Here is a 17,325-nt window from a genome sequence, read left to right on the forward strand (position 1 = left end):
ATATGGGTCAACTATTTCTCCAAGGCAGTTGCCATGAACTGAACTGTCTTCTGTGTGTGCAGGGACCTCAGCTGCACCATGCCCTGTTAGTACTCTACAAAGAAGTAGGAAAGTGTACTTTTACTTACTATACAAAATATTCTATTAAAAATTACGGTCCTTGCTTTCTCTTTTATGAATATTTAAAATCTCTAAGTGCATTTTTTATGTTCTCCATCACTGAATGCCACAATTCCCTTTGTGTTCAATGTGCTGATTTATTCCCGCTGACACCAATAATAGGTAATAGAAAAGACACCACAGCATAATTAATTACCACGGGTGTTAATTAGATGTTACACATGGGAACAAGACAGATGGCAAGACAAACAGGAGTCAGACAGACAGGTATGGCTGAGTACCTCACAGTGTCCTGGAAAGATGGATGATGCCTCTCTAGGTGTGTGAGCTGAGAGGGAATGACCTTTGCTGATGGAGAAGACACACTGAGGTAAGAAATATTAATGATGAGACAAGTACCAGAAACTTCAGGTACAGGAGAGATGTAAAACCAAAGGAACAAGCAAATATTTCCTCAGCTCCAGTAATTGAAATAAATGGACCATCCCAGCTGAGGAAGGGGATGCTGTGAGTGGCAATGATCCCATGCTGAAGGATGGCTGCTGGCTCCCCGCAGATGCTGCTCACTTTGCTGAATCTTCTCCTGGCAGGAAGAGTGATAACATGCCAAAGGCTTCCCATCCTTCTTTCTTCTCCCCTCTAATTGCTATTTTACTTTTCAAATAATTGACAGAGCTTAGTTATGCATTTTGTATTAGCTCAGAAGAGCTGTGGGAATGGGGAACACAACCCAAGCCCTTCCATCCCAGCTGCTGTAGGATCAGAAGATGGACTCTGTGCTCTCTGTGCTCCTCCCTCCTGGCCATCCCATCACCAAGACCCCAGTGAAAGGAGAGAGACAAGAAAGAGCAAAGGAAATACTTCCTTTGAATCCCTTGCAGGAAAATACATCTCCTTACCCCAGAGTTTTTAAATGTCATATTCACACAATCTGGCAGATGAAATTCAAGTGAAGGGGTCACTCCTTTCTAACAGGAAGGGATGTGCAGTAATGATATCCAGGTGCTGTGCAAGAGATCAGAACAAACTGATCCTCACTTTGTTTCCACAGGTGCCCTGTCCATGCTCTTTCCCACCCCAAATAAGCAGCATCAATCCCACTGGGTTTGGAAATGGTGTTTACAAGGAACAAGAGTCCTTGCCTTTCTGAGCCTCCCCTCACCTATTGCCTGAACTGCCACGAGCAATCTTGCATTTAAAATGGTACAAGCAGCTTGTGTCAGGCTGCAGAGGGCTCTGACAGCTGTGATTTATTGGTTTTGTCTGGTGATCCACTGGGTGGGCAAAGCTCAGGGATACTGGGGCCCAACCACAGCTCCACTGCAGCTCTGCACCCACCAGAGCTGGGTGTGACAGCAGTTTTAGGGCTCCTGTCCTGGGACAAAAAAATCTTGTGGTGGATCTGTTACCTCCCAGCTAGGGCTGACGAGAGCCTGTCCCTGTCTGTCTGTCCCTCTGTGCTATGTGACAGCTGATGGAACTCAGAATAAATGCCCAGTTCCTGCCCAGCTGGAGATGACAGTCAGCAGATCCTCAACCCAGGGGTTCTCTTAATCCCTCTTTAGCATTTGCAGACAGACAGAAGTGATCACAGCTTTTCCTTCACCCCAGGGGGATTTCACCAAGCACATCTCTGTGCCAAGCCTGGCATGTTGCTTCTGTGACTGTTTGGATGAGGCAGCATCCATTTGATAGAAACCCAAAGCAGAGCCAGGCTCCCCCTTAGAGCACAGCTCACCCACATCTTTATCCTTACAAACAGGGCCAGCACCTAATTAAACAGCCAGCCTTGGCAGTTATCAGTAAATAAATGCTACTGTTCTCCAGAAACTTTCTCCATATCCTAAAGAAGATCAGGTTTTCCATGTTACATCCAATGATTTGCTCTCAAGGTTTTCTGTGCAATTGATTTTTACCAGGCCAGAAAGCTGAAGGCTCTGTGGTGGGCAACTTGACAGACAGTTAATAGCTTTAAAAATATTTTTTCTATCACCCATCAAAGTTATTTAGCTTTTCTTCAAGGTTTGTAATGCAGCTTTATGCACTGATTTATTTAAATTATTTTCCAGTATACCTTGAAAATCACAGAAAATAGAAATAAATGGATAAAGCATGGAGTGCAAGGATGTGTCGGCTTTATCTTCATGTAAGCACAGAAACAATATGAGTCAAATGTCAAGAAACTGGAAAACCATCAGCTTAAGCATAATAAATTACTGTATTACTGAATAACATGAAGAAAAAAACCACATGTGCAGTCCAGAGAGAAATCTGGATTTGTCATGAATCTTGCAGAAAGATGTGATCATTATCAACTCCACAGCATTTTAAGATGACTGTTAACATGTAAGGTCTTACAAAAATCTCCCTGATTTCCTTCTCTGAGTTTTGAGGGAAACCCCACCACCCACCCAGCAAGGCAAGCTGAGGAAACTTCAGATGGAAATCTCCAGCTGATATATTAGAGCTATAAAACTCAGCACATCAATTGTTGCAGGGACTTTTACACATTTAGTGCAGCAATCCTGGGATCTCTATGACAACAATCCCAACAGATGCTCTCTGAATCCTGCTGCTGCACAAGGCACTTACTGTGCTTCTAATGGGAAAACCATTATGCTGATTCCCAGAGATTATTTTTGGAGTGAGAAATTACTTGTTATGATACTTTACTAAGAATATGGAGAGGGGGTTGCACTGAAACACACAGAATGAACTAAAACTGGAGATACCTGAGTACAGAAACAAATGCAGGAGCTCCTGGTGATGTCAGTGCTCTCCTGCCCCTTCCTTGTCTCCTATGTAAAATCATTAGGAATTGGCTGCTGTGGGCCCAGATTAGCTCCATGGTCCAAATTAGAATTAGAAAATAAATCCCTTCCCCTTCCACTCTGGCTGGGCTGCTCATCACATCCCTATTTGCCCATTTATTTATGATGAGAGATCAGTGCAGAGCTGCTCCAGTTGTGCTCCATGAGTCTGGAAGCAGTCAGAGGTGTCTGTCAGTCCCTTGGTCCCTCTGCTGAGGACAAGGGCAGAGTCCTTCCAATGGCTCAGCCCACAAAACCTCATTTTCTTTCTTTTATTTTTCTGAAATAGGAATGGATTGAAAGCAGCTTCCCCTGTTTGCAGCAATGCCTGTTTCCATGGCATCCAGAGCAGCAGCTGATGGCCTTGTTATAACAAAAACTCTAATAAATTTCAACAGATTGCTGGGAATTGCTTTTTTTTCCCCTCCTAAATCCAGATAACCCTCCATTCCTGGAACCACCTCCTATATTGTCCAAAACTCTATGGTGAAGTCACACTCTTCATAGTGATGAAAGTTTTTAACCAAGAAATAAATAGAACATGCATTCCTCAGAGAGAGAGAAGGAAAAAACCCAAACCTTATCAATTTTTCTTAGTTATCATGGACTTGACAGAGCTCTAAATATGTTTGTCTGATGAGTCCTACCTGTGCAGCATCTGTTCACAGCCACTGAAAACAACCATGGACAGCTCAGAGACAACATCTTCTCCCCTGAAATGTGCTCCCAAAAAGCTGATAAGCTGCTGTGCTGCCCTGTGAATTTTTGAAAAGAGATTAATGAACATGGGCATTTTACACTCCAATACACTTTTCATCACTCTGATATTCATTTCTGTAAAACCTCATGAATATGTAGCACTGTCTTTTACTTCTTTTGAGGATCTTCCATCCCAGGTTGAGTGATTTTTAGATTTCTTTGGTTTCTAAGGCGTTGATCCTGAGGACCCTTTGATTTTATGTACAATTACAACTGATTGAACATTGAGGAGCATTTATGATAGTGGGAGAAGCAGTGGAAGAGAATTGGCTTTTCACAGTTGCAAAGGTAACAGAAAAAAATCTGTACATTTTCCTTCCTGCTTTGTTAATTATCCTGGTAACAGCCTGTATGACACTGGCCTGGAAAGAAAATCAGATTTCAAAACTGAGGAAACAACCCAAAGCAGTATTCAAGAAAAGTAGAGGAAGCAGCACAAGCACTGCATTTGAGAATTCAGGATTATGGAAGATTCTGTGCTGAATTCAGAGTAGTTGTTTGCCAGAGATGTCCTCAATATTGAGCATTACGAAGTTTTTATGTTAAAGGGCATCAATGAATGTTTGACCTGAGCATTTCTCCAGTCCTGTTCTCAGTTTGGTGCCTGTTACTGCATCTGCTCTACTCCCTGTACCCCAGCACCTCACAGATGGTGACCCAAGACTCAAAACATGGCTTTTCCCAAAGAACCTGCAGTTCAGTTAATGAGTAACACAAACAACAGATCCTGCAGAACCACAGAACTGAGTATTCCTAAACATGTCTCCTTGGCACACTGTGAAAAATACAACTGAAAAGCCTCAATTGCATTTCAAAGAGAAACCACATTTAGATGTTAACATTTCTTTATGTACAAGTCTTGTCAAAAGTAACTGTCCTACAGGTAATTACAGACAAAAATATCCAGAAATAAAATCACATGAGCTTAACCAAACCTCACCTCAAAGGAAATGATCTTTGGGAGCCACAGGAAGGAAAAAATGGACAGGGAATAAAGTGAGACTGCTGTTCTTTAGGAACAGTAACTCAATCACTGCAGTTACTGACAGATCATTTCACTAGGAGAAATAACATACATTAAAACCATAGAGGAGTTTCTCAGTGTTTTGGGAGACACTGCTGTAACACATCTAAATTATCACTGAGAGGTTAGAACTGCACTTTGGCACCCCAGGCTCTACCATATGGTTTGCATCCTCACTTCTTGAGGAGCTGCACACGTTCTGCACAGGCAGGGAGTGTGTTCAAAGAAAACACAGTCCCAGCAAGTCTCCATTTCAGCCACAAAGGGCTTAATAAAATGACTGAAATTACTCCAGTTTAGCACATCGTTATAAATCATTTTGCAGCTCTAACAGTCTCAGATTCAGACATTAAAGGGACAATAAAACTGCTTAGGAAGTGTTCTCTCCACTTAAGAAGCACGATGGAATTCACCAAACTTACTTCAGCTTCTGCAAAAATGCCAGGAATGTTAATAAACTGAAATGGTTGAGGAGTCTATTAATTTTGGACAGTGTGATTTATATCCTGATACTCTTCAGAAAGTTGCCCAGACAAAACTCACTGATTAATTTTGTGTACTGCTCCCAGCACTCCAGCAGTTTTCCTTCCACTCCCTACTCTGGAGATGAGAAGCCCTCTGCAAACCCTTACCCAGCTGTGTCCTGTCTGTTCAAGCAAACATGCCAGTGGTGGAGCATTTTCCTCCAAATGTATGGAAAACAGGACCAAGCAGCTTCCTCCAAGGCCTTTTTGTTGGATAATCCTAGATAGACTGCTCTCAGGTGTGGGCATCCCAAAAATCCCAAAACATCCTGCCTTGAAGCCATGTCAAAACTGCCACCCTGCTAATTGAGCTCCACCTTATGGACTTCTGGTTTTCATCTTTCTGTTTGTTTGACAGACTGAAGGGTTGAAACAAAAAAGGGATTGGTTTGTTTTAAAATGTCACCATTTTTGCCATGACTGGCTGAGCAGGACAATATCCAATATCACATCTTGCCCTCAGCACAGCCCTTCCTCACCTCACTGAAGTATCCCAGCCCTCCTGTTGGTCTGTGCTGGATAAATGGCAAAAAGCTGCACTGTGTGTCCCCTCCATCAGGTTCCTCTGGTGCCCTGGGGGCTTTAGATCAAACTAAATCCATATAGTTTGTTCTGAAATTATATACATTGAATTTTCAAAATGCATCCCTGCAGCAAAGTGTATTAAACAGCACTGAGGGAACATTAAACAACTCCAGAAAGAACTGGCATTCTACCTAATTTCTTTCTCAGGCAGATAAATTATTAGGAATTTGCTATCAGAGAGTAAAACATTTCAATCTTGCACAAGATAACAGTAATAAGACGTGACAACAGCCATAATTTGTGCATTAGGATAGATCAAAGGAGCTGTTTAAGGGTGTGACAGTGGCTCATTTGCCATGGCAGAGTGTGACATTCTGTAAACCTGTGACACGGCTCAGGCTGTGCTGGGCTGTGATTGCTGCACGTGCTCCTGTCCTGCTTTTCCCTGTCTTGCTGGGCAAAGCAATTCCTACACCTTCAACCAGAAACCAGAATAAATGAGAGGGAGAGATTATTTGTGTTTGATGTGTTCTGCTTCCCCCCAGTCTGTAATTTAATCCAATGGTGCTGCTCCACACAACTGATGTGATTTACTGGACTCTCCAGCAGCTAATGTTTTTATTTTGAAATTGTTATCTTATTGATTAGATTTTTCATATACTTCACATTTACTTGCTTCTATCTCCTCCAAAACACTTTCCACACTTCATTTTGTCCACAGTGCAGTTCCACCTACTTAAATATTGCAACACATAATTTTATACAACACAGAATGAATGCAAGGTTCATGGTCAATTTGAAAGATTAAAAGTAAGATTTAAATTCTCCTGGCTGAAAGTGACTTCTGAAAAAGTTAATTATTCCTCTTTAGCTCAGATTTACCCCTTAAAGCTGTCTGCTAAATCACAAGAGATCTGAAAGGATTTCACTCTTCACTCCTGGCCACAGAATGGCACAGTAGAATTTTAAAAGCTCAAATAGTGTGTGAAACGTGAAGAGTTATTGCTACTATTTACAAAGTACCAGGAACAAGTCCTGCTTTCAATTATTCCTGAAGATACTCCACTGAGTCTGCTCCCCTATTGCCCTGCATAATATATACATTTAAATCTACACAAAGTGGGTTAGAAAGCACTCCTGGTCTGCTCTGCAAACATTTCAGTTTGAAGTGACACCGATAAAGAGCCACAAGAGAGACACTTGTTTCTAAAAAAGATGCTTTAGGCTAACAGAAAATATTATCAATAAACCTTCTGTGCATTTGAGGAGGGGGAAAAGAAGCTGTATTTCTAACGTGCCCTGCCAAGGCAGCTGCTACAGTTCTCATTGGGTTTAATGGCATGTATTTGGTTTCTGCTGAAAACAGAGTGGAAATGGAACATCAGTTTCACAGAATATGTTATTAACACCTCTTATCTCAGAGATTATTATCTCATAGAATATGATTTCTGGAGTGGCATTAGCCCTGGGAAATCCCAGACACATGCAGCCTGTGGCTGGGAGAGGTTAAGCACAGTACTCACAGAGAGAGAGAGCAGAGGAGCAGGAAAAACCTGCTCAGGTCCTCAGGGAGCTGCTGCCCTCAGCCCTTGGGTGACCATCACCTCCTGGGGGCTGGACAGGCTGTGTCCTCATGAACAGTGTCAACTCTAACACATCAGGAAGACCCTGAATACTGTACAGGAGTGAGGGGAAAGTTCTGTGGGATGTGCTGAGAGAATTTTCTGCTGCTTGTCCACGTGATAAAGAATGCAGGGTTGAATTGGGGTTTGACAGCATTCTTATAAGAGAACATTGCAGGAGGAGGCTTGTGTCAGCTCTGTGACATGGTCTTGGCAGCAGCCAGCACTGATTAGCTCAGCAGCCCATCAAAGCTTCCCCATCACTGCCTCCCCCACATCCTTCCCTAGGCTTTGCTGCCAGGGAGTTCTGCAGTGACTCTGACTTTCCACATGCCACTTGGGGTGACAATCCAGAATCCCTTCTCTCTGAATCTCAGAATCCCTTCTCCTGCCTCTGCTTGCACCCAGCAGAGCCTCACACCCCTTCCCCAGGCACCTCCCTGCTCCCAGGGGGCTGCAGGTGAGGTCACCTGGCACTGCCTGGGCACTGGGAGGGACACCTGGGCACCTCCTGGGGCCACAAAGCCACCTGGCAGGAGGAAAGGGGGAGCAGGATGGCTGCAGAGGGCTCACATCACTTATCTCCATGCCCCAACCCCTATGTCCATGGCAGAACAAGGGTTCTGGCACCTTGCACAGCGTGAGGCAACACAGGAGCCTCTGCAGCAGGGTGAAATGTTTCCATGTTATCTACTTAGGTGTGACTTCATAAATAAGTTAGAGCAGCACAGGATGTTATAACTCCATCATGCTGTAACTAACCATTTTTGTCAATCCTACAGGAAAAGAGGCACTGTTGAAATAAAGTTGCATTCCCAGCACTGCCTGTTTCTCCCTCCTCCTGCACAAAAAGCCAGGGATGCCTTCTGCCAAGAGAAATGGAATCAAATAGCTCCAGACATCTGTGAGCCTTGTACTGGAGATTATTTTCCTAGAAATAAGACCATGGATTCCACAAAAAAAGTATTATGGCTTTTCATGCAATAGGATACCAACAACACAGCAATGAAATTATAAATACAGAGATGGGGGAAATGCTTGCAGAAGGGTGTTAAATGGATTCATTTGGCCTCTTGGTTTTGCTTTATTAATTCTTCATGAGCTGATTTGAACAAATACTACTTATTTGACTACTAATTCATGCAAAGATGTTTCTATCTATAGACCACTTGCAAATGATGCACTGCTACTGCTGCCTCACAGTGTAAACAACCACATCAATGATATTTTATGAACTCTATTTCCTGATCAGAGACTCGCTGAAAACTAAGATGAAGTGCACAGGAAGTGTCACATCTCTTGTGACCAAACTCCTGGCCATGGGGCTCACTGAGAATCCTCATCTCAGGGCAGTTGTGCTCATGGATTCCCAGATTCTTGGTGCAAACACACTTTTGTATCAGTACAACTGGCTGGAACAATTCCCATGAAATTCCCAAATGATGAATTTTTGAAGTATCACTTTCAAATAACATTACAATTGCAAATGTAATGCGAAGTTTGTGACTACAGAATAAATGTGCTCTGTTAAAATAATAAACAAAACAGACAGGATATTAAACTGAGTTTCCATGAAAACAATTCCTGTCTCCTGGGCAGGTTCCTCAGCTCAGAGCCTGATTAGACAATGTCATGGAGAGCAACCAAGAGCTAAGAGCTCACCCAGGGAGGAGAGCAAGGAGTCCAATCCAATTTCACCCCAAATGATTTTTGTTTGCTGTTTGTTTATTTGGGTTGTTTTTTCCAACACTGCCAAACTCTCATGACTGCCAGAAGGTTTTTCATCTATGAGACAGAAGCAGTAAAAAGCCACAAAACCAAACACCAAAGGTTAATACAACCCAAAAAGGACTGGAACAGTCAACAAGCAGATCCTGTGCAGGTGATAAACTATTTGTAGATTTAATAATTTAAAAGCTGTTTTTCATAATTCCTCATGATTTGTCCCAATTGCAAGGAATACTTGTGAAATACATTCTCCATGGGAATATTCCATGTCTGTCTGAGTGGGGCTGTAATGCTTTTGTCTCCTGCTGTTTACAAATAAACACTTCTGTACAAAAGAGATGAGGGCAGCTTGTGAAAGAACAAGGAACCATCTCAGGCTTTACACTAACACAATGTTCAGACCTGTTAGAAAAGAGACTTCAGGAATGAGGGGGGACTCTGTAACCAACTGCAGCCTCCCTAAACTCAGCCTTTGGAGATAAGGCAGAACCTGGCAAACTGGGATGCCATAATTGTAGTGCTGGTGGAATTTATCCATCCTAATAATACCCTTACATTGATGCCAGTCCCTGAGCAATAATCTCCAGACTCCAGAGTCTCATCTGCATAATTCAGGCACATGATTAAGATGACTGGGTATTTCCTGGGGGAAATACTTAAGTTTAGGTTCAGTACTGCTCAAATTTGCAACAGACAGAACTAGTTTCTACACATATCAAAACACACAATTTCAGATTTGGGGGGGACATATTCATATCAGTAAAGCATTTATACTGCAGCTGATTAGGTTCTTGACCCACCAGTGAATGAATCTAATTTCAAATCTGGTATAAAGCATTTTTACTCTTCCTTATCCCTTTCTATCTTTTAAAAAGCATAGAAGTTTTCCTCTCCTGCTGGAGTTTTGATCATCTATCCCTGTATTGCAAGGAAAATCTGTAACTTTTGCATTTTAATATGTTTTTCATCTTTTGAGTGAAGTTATTACCTACTTTCAACCATATTTATTCTTCATGCAAGTGCAGCCAGGATTTCTTTTAAAGTGTCCAAGAATTAAATCAATTACATTTTAATCAATCAATTAAAGTGACCTGCTAGGAAGTTCTTCCAAGATCTGATACAGAGAACATAGAGAAACTTGAAAATTCTTTAAGGGAGTATAAACAACAAACTAAAACCTTGCTGATTAGGCAACAGAGGATAGAGACACTGATGGAGAATTTTAGCAATATGATATTGTAAAAGTTATCATCAACTCTAATGAGGGAAGCACAAAGTTAGGAGGATTTCCTCTGCAAAAATAAACAAGTGAAAAGAACTATTCTATCTGTGTTTAGAGTTCTACCTCCCACTCTGGTGGACAGGAGACATTTCCCTCTCACAGAGCCTGTAAACCACAGAAAGTGCAATTGCACATAATCAGAATTTTTAAACTATGGCAGATTCAGGCAAGAGCAGCAATTTTTCTGAAGGATTTACTTATGGAAGTCAAAGTAATTTATCTGGAAGACTGTAAATGTCTGCTCAGACTTGTGGCTGAACCTTGAGGCATTCTTTGATCTCCAGGGAGAGACAGAGGAGGCCAGGGATCAGCATGAGCTGGGGGCTGGAGTGCTGCTGGAGCTTGGGGATGTCACCCACACACTGCAGAGCCCCTGGAGAGCTGCAATCCAAACCTGTGCCTTGCACTGCTGAGTCTCCCCCTGCCCCTTGCACTGGGGGTTTTACACTTTGAATGCCCACAGCAGAGGGCAGAGGTTTGTCCCTCTGCTCCAGGTCACACTTCCCAGCTCTGCATCATTTAGAGCCAGGAAAAGCACGGAGACTTTCACTGGAGACTTTCACAGGCATCACACTGACCCAAAGCAATCCCTTCAAAATTCTGGGAGCATTTGCAGCATCCTTATTATTCAGCATTTTTGAGCTGCTAAATCTGGGAACAGCTGTGGATAGATGCTTGGAGGATTAGGCTGTACTTTGCTAATAAGACCTGACTGCAGCATCTCAGGAAACAGTGAAAGTCATTCTATAAATAGTGAAGGTTTCTGTTACAAAATGCTTTTACATATATTAAATCAGGATGCCATAATTAAAGTAAACATTTCAGAGTAATGGGTAATAAGGAAAAAGTCATTAATAACCTCTTACCTCATGTGGCTCTGGGTAAAGAATCTCATTGAGTCAAGCTAAAAACGCTCTGCAATTGAAACAAAATAGTTATATTTTCATTGGTTTAAAATAAATTACTGGTAGAGAAAATGATATGGAAAACATACAAGTCTATTAGCAATACACACTGCTATAAGTCTTCTAAGGTTTTTCTAAGCATATCACAGTGTTTTCATAATCACAATCAAAATAGCTGGTTAAGTGAGTGATGCAATTTAAATTACAGAATTAAAATGTTTCAACCATTTTCCTGCAGATTTAGAACGGCTCCTTAAAGCATCTGAAGTGGCAGTGGAGTGCCAGGATTCTCTCCAGTCAGTGATTGTCTGCTGTTTGCAATCAGTCTCCACTTTGTCACTCTGCTTCCAATAAAATATTAATGTAATCAGAAGAAATTATCCCCCTTCCAACCACACGTGTGCTTTGGAGTCAGTGTTGTGTTTGCTACTGCTCAAAGTGGGGCTCCAAGAGATGCTGAGAGATCAAAAGGTGACAATTTAAAAATGATACTTGAAGCAGCATTTTCAAATACATCATTGCATTATTAGTACAGTCACTCTGTCCTAGGACACAATTCCTGAGATCCCAGAGGCTTTCTGGAGATGGGGAATATTTGAGATCCCCACCACACTGTTGCTTTGGTCCAAGCAGAGCTTCAATTGACAGCAATAAAGGTGGAAACCATGAACACCAAAAATCTGTAAAGAAATTAAGTTACCTTAACAGCACAGTGGTGTAATTAGTCACAATTAGTGGAGCTATAAATTGTAAGTGATTAAAAATGAGACTGAGACAAAGACGGTGAATTTGACTAAAAATGTTTCTGTTAGGAAGATTTGACCTTCTTACCCATTAAATCTGAACATTAATCTACAGATGAAAATCAAGTTACAATTGAACAGAGACAATTACATTTCAATTCTGGCTGACAGTAAGCTCAGGTTTTAAATCTAATACAGTTATTTTGTGACCTCGGGCACCTCATCTGAAGTCCTTTCCACATCTAAATGAAGATAATACTTCCCTGCCTTTGTGAAGAGCTTTGAAACCTTGGCTGAATTGTTATTATTTATGTGTGCAGCCCTGAAAGCATAACTCAAAAGGATGGCTGTGTTTGCACATCTGAGCCTGGACGGCATTGTGAGCTAAATATTTACTCTCTCTGCACCCAAATAAATTTTGCTGGAAATATTGCAGCAGATGACTGCTAACACTTTGCTTCCCTGCTTGTTTTTCCAAGAGAATCTTAAATAAAGCTCTGGATCCTTCCAAAATGTATGTGCTTGACTTCTGTCACAGGAATCAATCCACTGAAATCCATGGGACTGGTCACATGCCTCTGTTCAGGCTTAAGGGCGCAGCAGCAGCACAGTCACAACTTCAGGGAGCACCAAATATCAAATCCACTTTTAATCCAGGCCAAGCCATCCTACACCAACCCCACCTTGATGCCTCTGTCCCCACAGAGTTTGTCACACTCCCACTGAAGCGTTTGGAGCAATGTCTGATTAACTTCATTGATAGATGAAACATGAGTTTTGCATCCACTACAGATTCTGGCTGTCCCCTAAAGAATTGCCTGATCTCGTCCTTGGGGGTTTGAAAGAGTTCAGTAAGAAGAAAAAGAATTAGGTGTTGAGTATTGGCAGGGTTAGATAAACACAAATTAATAGTGATGACACCAGTGAATATGTTGTCTAATTAAAAAGAGAACAAGAGAAAGATTGGTAAAAAGAAAAAATAAAGATTGAAAGTGTATAAGCATGAAGGAAAGAGCTTTGAGCCTCTACCCTAAGAAGTTATTAAATGACCTCCCCTCATGCTCAGGAGCACTGCCCTGTTTCCAAGGAACAGCTGTGTGGTGATGAGGGAAGGTGATGGCAGTTCAGCAGGGGAGCACAGCCAGGGTGTCACAGGGAATGTGACAGCACAGCCGTGGATCAGCTCATTTGTGCAGCTGCACACACACCCTGGTGAGGAACATCCCAGTGATGGAAGGAATCCCTCAGCACTGGAGATGGTGTGAACAACAGCTCCAAAAATCTCAGGGATGAACTGTGGCAAGAAGAAACATGGGAGTTCTCCTTTTGGATTTTCTGCTTGCACAGTCCAGGCACTGCTTCCCTCTCCGGCTGCAGCCATGGCTCACACAAAACCACCATTCCCAGTGCCCTGACATGTAAACTGGCTGAACAGAGAGCCAGATTTGTGAAATGTGCTAATTCTCAAGGCCCTGACTCCCAGAAAATCCAGGGAGCATAGCCCTAGTGCTGGAGCCCAGAAATACCTTGGGTTGTTCACCAATACCTGCCTGAAGCTGGTGCAGGCTGATTTGTGTGGTCAGACTCGTGCATCATCAGTTTTCACATTTAGGAAAGATTTTCCTGAGTCCCAAACTGCCTGTGCCATTCTGAAAACAAGGATGAGAAGGTGTGCCTGCAATGTATCCTGCATCACCCCTGCTGGCTTGCTGTGGCAATAAGGGTTGGCGCACAAATATCAGACATTTCTGGGAGTCAGGCATTCTTCTCACCTCCTGAGACAGGGATGGAATATCCTCTCCTCTAATGAAAGTGATTGTTCTCTCATATTCTTAAGCCTTCTGGGCTGTGTTTTGTAGGCAGCAGCCAAAAGAAGCTCCAAAAGGAGTCTTCAGAAGTCCAATAAAAGCCAATGTGTACGTGAAGGTCGCGTGCAGGCTCACCAGGAGCAGCTGGATTTCTGCATTGCAGCTGAAATCAAGATTATGCTTCAGGTTTCCTCTGCAAGCCCCCAGGGACAGCACTGCTCACAGAGATGCAAAATTAAAAGCAGAAGTACAATGGATTTTTGCTTATTGGGTACGAAGGCCACGAACATGATGCACTTGCATACAATAAATAGAAATATTTTCATTTAACAATGACTCTGCTGTTACCAAGAGCACCTTTAAAGCTTTCAAAATACATTTGCAAGATTTTCTTTTTTGCACTGCTAGAAGCAAAAAGCGATGCAGAGCAAGTCAGTAACTGGCTGGAGCTCAGAATGGAGCCAACATCATCTCTGGCAGAACCTTGTATCACTTACAAGGAGTGAATGACACACAGGCAAAATTAAAAGTATTACCTAGGAGGAAAGGACCTAAAAAGTAGCCCAGGGCTACAGAAAAAGCCATAACTGTGTCAAAACAACAAGTCTGAAGGGAAATAAAAACATGCAGTAGAAGCCCAACTCTAAAAATGGAATTTTCCAGGCTTTTTAGTTTCTTAAACTTCTCCAAAAGCCAGAGGAAAGCTGAGAGTGAAAGAGGGATGTGATGCCCCTCCAGCTTTCAGTCTGAACTGCCTGCAATGCATCTCCTGCTGAATTGGCCATGTTTATCTAAAACTGGGGTTCTAAGCTCATGACAAAGCTCATTTGCATTATTATGAGTCACATGGAAAATCACCAGTCATGTTCCAGAGGGCTAATATTAAAGTAGAAATATGCTTAAAAATGTATATAGGTCAATATTGGGGTTTTTTGGTGGGGATTTTTCCATGTATGTGTGTGCCAATGTGTGAGGAAATACATGGTCTTACTTCAGAAGTATTCCTTTTTTTTTTCAGAGCCATGGCAGAATGTCCTATATGGCTTCCAACTTTGTTTAGCTGGAATTTATAGCAACATATATAAGACAACATTCAAAGCTTGGTAGCAGTGGCCAGACTCCAGTTCTTCATCAGTAAAATGAAGGAATGGAAACCTTATTTTTTTGTTTTTTTCTGGTGTTGTTTGTTCAACAGGAAATAAGATGAGAAGAGGTAAGGGAAATGGGTACAGAACTACACTCTTTTCTTTTTCACAGGAAAAAATTACCAAATATGCAAGTTGAACTGCATGACTCCAATTATTTGCTACCTAAATCTCATCTATTTTCTTCTGGAGAGTGATTTAATTGAAGAACAGCTCCCCTGGGATCATTCCCAGCCTGTCCAAATGTGTCTCTGGGTCACACCAAAGAGCACTTCAGCAGGTAAAATGATAATTCCAGGGGCTGTCACCAGGCAGAGCATTGAGAGCCTCACTGTGGCAGCCTGTTGAGATGCCCAAATCTCAAAGGCTAAACCTGTGGCATTAAGTACATTCCAGTCCAGGACAAGCAATGCTGAGCAGCCTGAGGGAGTGTAGGGAAACAACCTGATACTTCTCTTTCTCTGAATTTTAAGCACTGGTACTTCCCTGTTAGGTCTGAGCACTGTGGACTGTGAGAAGCAGAAATATTTGACTTTTGGGCATTTAGCAGTGAGTTAGATGGAATATTCTGCTCTGGGTAAGGCAGACATTTGCTCGCAGTTGTTGAGCACATTACTGTACTTTCCACTGGTGAATTACCTGTGAACCCAGCTCAGAGCAGCTCCCTGCAGCCAAGCAAGAAAATCAAAGTGATGTGCAGATGTTGTTTTCTCACCCAAACACCCAGTGCCCCTCACACTCTGTCTCCCTTCTCACACATGGCTTTGTATTTCCCTCAAAATCTTTATTTCCCCCCGGTTATCTCTGCCTCTATCTTTACTCTTCAGAGGCTATTTGAAAATCTACTGTTCTAAACAGGATGAGTTACCCAGGGTGCATCATACCTGAGTATAATCCATGTGCTCCCATTTGTCTGGCCAAAAATAAAACAGAATGAAGCAAAACAAAGCACTAAAATAACCAAGCAGGCAACTCCTCCTCTTCAAGACAATTGCAGTGTTTTACCACCACGGTGAACCTGACCCTGTTTTCCCAGCCCTGCTGTCCCCAGCTATTCCATTACATACAAACAACAATCCACCCAGAGTGCTGCAAATGGCTGCACACAGCTGGAAAATCACTTTTTCTAGCATACTCTTTGTCAATTTTTGCCCCTAATACATATTTGACCTGCTGGTCAGACTCCCCACTGGCCTGGCCTCATCAGGGTGAGAGAAAGGAGAGCACTGTCAGTCAGGGGCTCCTCTGAGTGGTTATTGAAGGAATCACTAAATCTGGCTGCAAGCACCTTTTCCCAAGAAATAACTGCTCAAATAAATATCTTTTATTGCCCATGTGCAAGTCCTGGTTTTATGGAGAATCAGGGAGATTAAGGATTAATTACAGCACCCATGGCATGTGCTTTGGAAAAACGAAGCCTCCCAAAATAAAACCAAGGCAAGCAGAGCTGCTGTGCTCAGGACTTTGCAGATTCCATCCCAGAAATGCTGGGGTGCTGCTGGTAATTCCCAGTCTGGATTTGTAGACACCACAGGTTTAGATCAGTTTAGCAAAACCACCTTACACACATTACACTGCACAGAAGTAAGGGATAGGATTTGAATGGCTCTGTCCAAGAAGACTTGAACAGGATGGGTATTGCAAACCAATAATTTCTCCCTGCATACACACAAATCTAGCTTTTCTGTGGCGGATTTAATTGAAAAATGCTGTCATATATCTTTATAACAGGGCTTTATGGAATGGCAAGTTTACCAACACTGCCATGATGTTCAACTCTGCTCCCCTGAATGCAAAGTGAATTTCACCATTCAATTCAGAGTGACCATGAGTTCACATTTGGCTCATTTTTCATCCTTACACAATCTGGAGCTCACACAAAAGTTCTGATTTTACACTCTCCATTCAGTGCCAGTTCATTTTCTGTCTGTAGAGAACTGATCAAAGTCAGGGCATTAATTGCTTTTTTACACAGCAATGTAAAACCCATTAATTTTGAAACTGAGCCCACACTATGAATGTTCTTGTGGTTTACACTAAAGATTGATCTGGTATCTATTTATTAGTGCAGTTCTATTTACTTAAACTAATGGATCTTTAGGTCTTCAGACTAATGGTTTCTTCATATGTTTCTGTGCAAAAGTATTTGCCATTAACTTCAGAGAAAATTGGGTTCATGAAATAAATGTTTATCACACTGAAAGAGAAAAGTCAATGAGGAAAAAAACCCTGCATAATTTAAAGGGCTCCACTAACATGGAAATACATGCATTACACAAATAGGTAAATAGATATTATTTCAGAAAAAAAACAAACCTGGATTTCTAATA

At 42.0% G+C, this 17,325-nt stretch overlaps 1 long non-coding RNA gene across 1 annotated transcript in view; it reads right to left on the bottom strand.

The window, feature by feature from the left end:
- Nucleotides 1–3,583: 3,583 nt before the first annotated feature.
- LOC116994749 overlaps nucleotides 3,584–17,325 on the bottom strand; it is a 45,169-nt gene continuing 31,427 nt past the window's right edge. Inside the window, exons 2-3 of the long non-coding RNA XR_004417565.1 lie at nucleotides 11,261–11,309; nucleotides 3,584–3,685 (exon numbers count right to left, since the gene is read on the bottom strand). This is a non-coding gene — a long non-coding RNA (uncharacterized LOC116994749). The remainder of the gene's footprint in view (nucleotides 3,686–11,260; nucleotides 11,310–17,325) is intronic.

This window comes from Catharus ustulatus, chromosome 3 (assembly GCF_009819885.2).
Source record: "Catharus ustulatus isolate bCatUst1 chromosome 3, bCatUst1.pri.v2, whole genome shotgun sequence".
Classification (NCBI taxonomy): domain Eukaryota; kingdom Metazoa; phylum Chordata; class Aves; order Passeriformes; family Turdidae; genus Catharus; species Catharus ustulatus.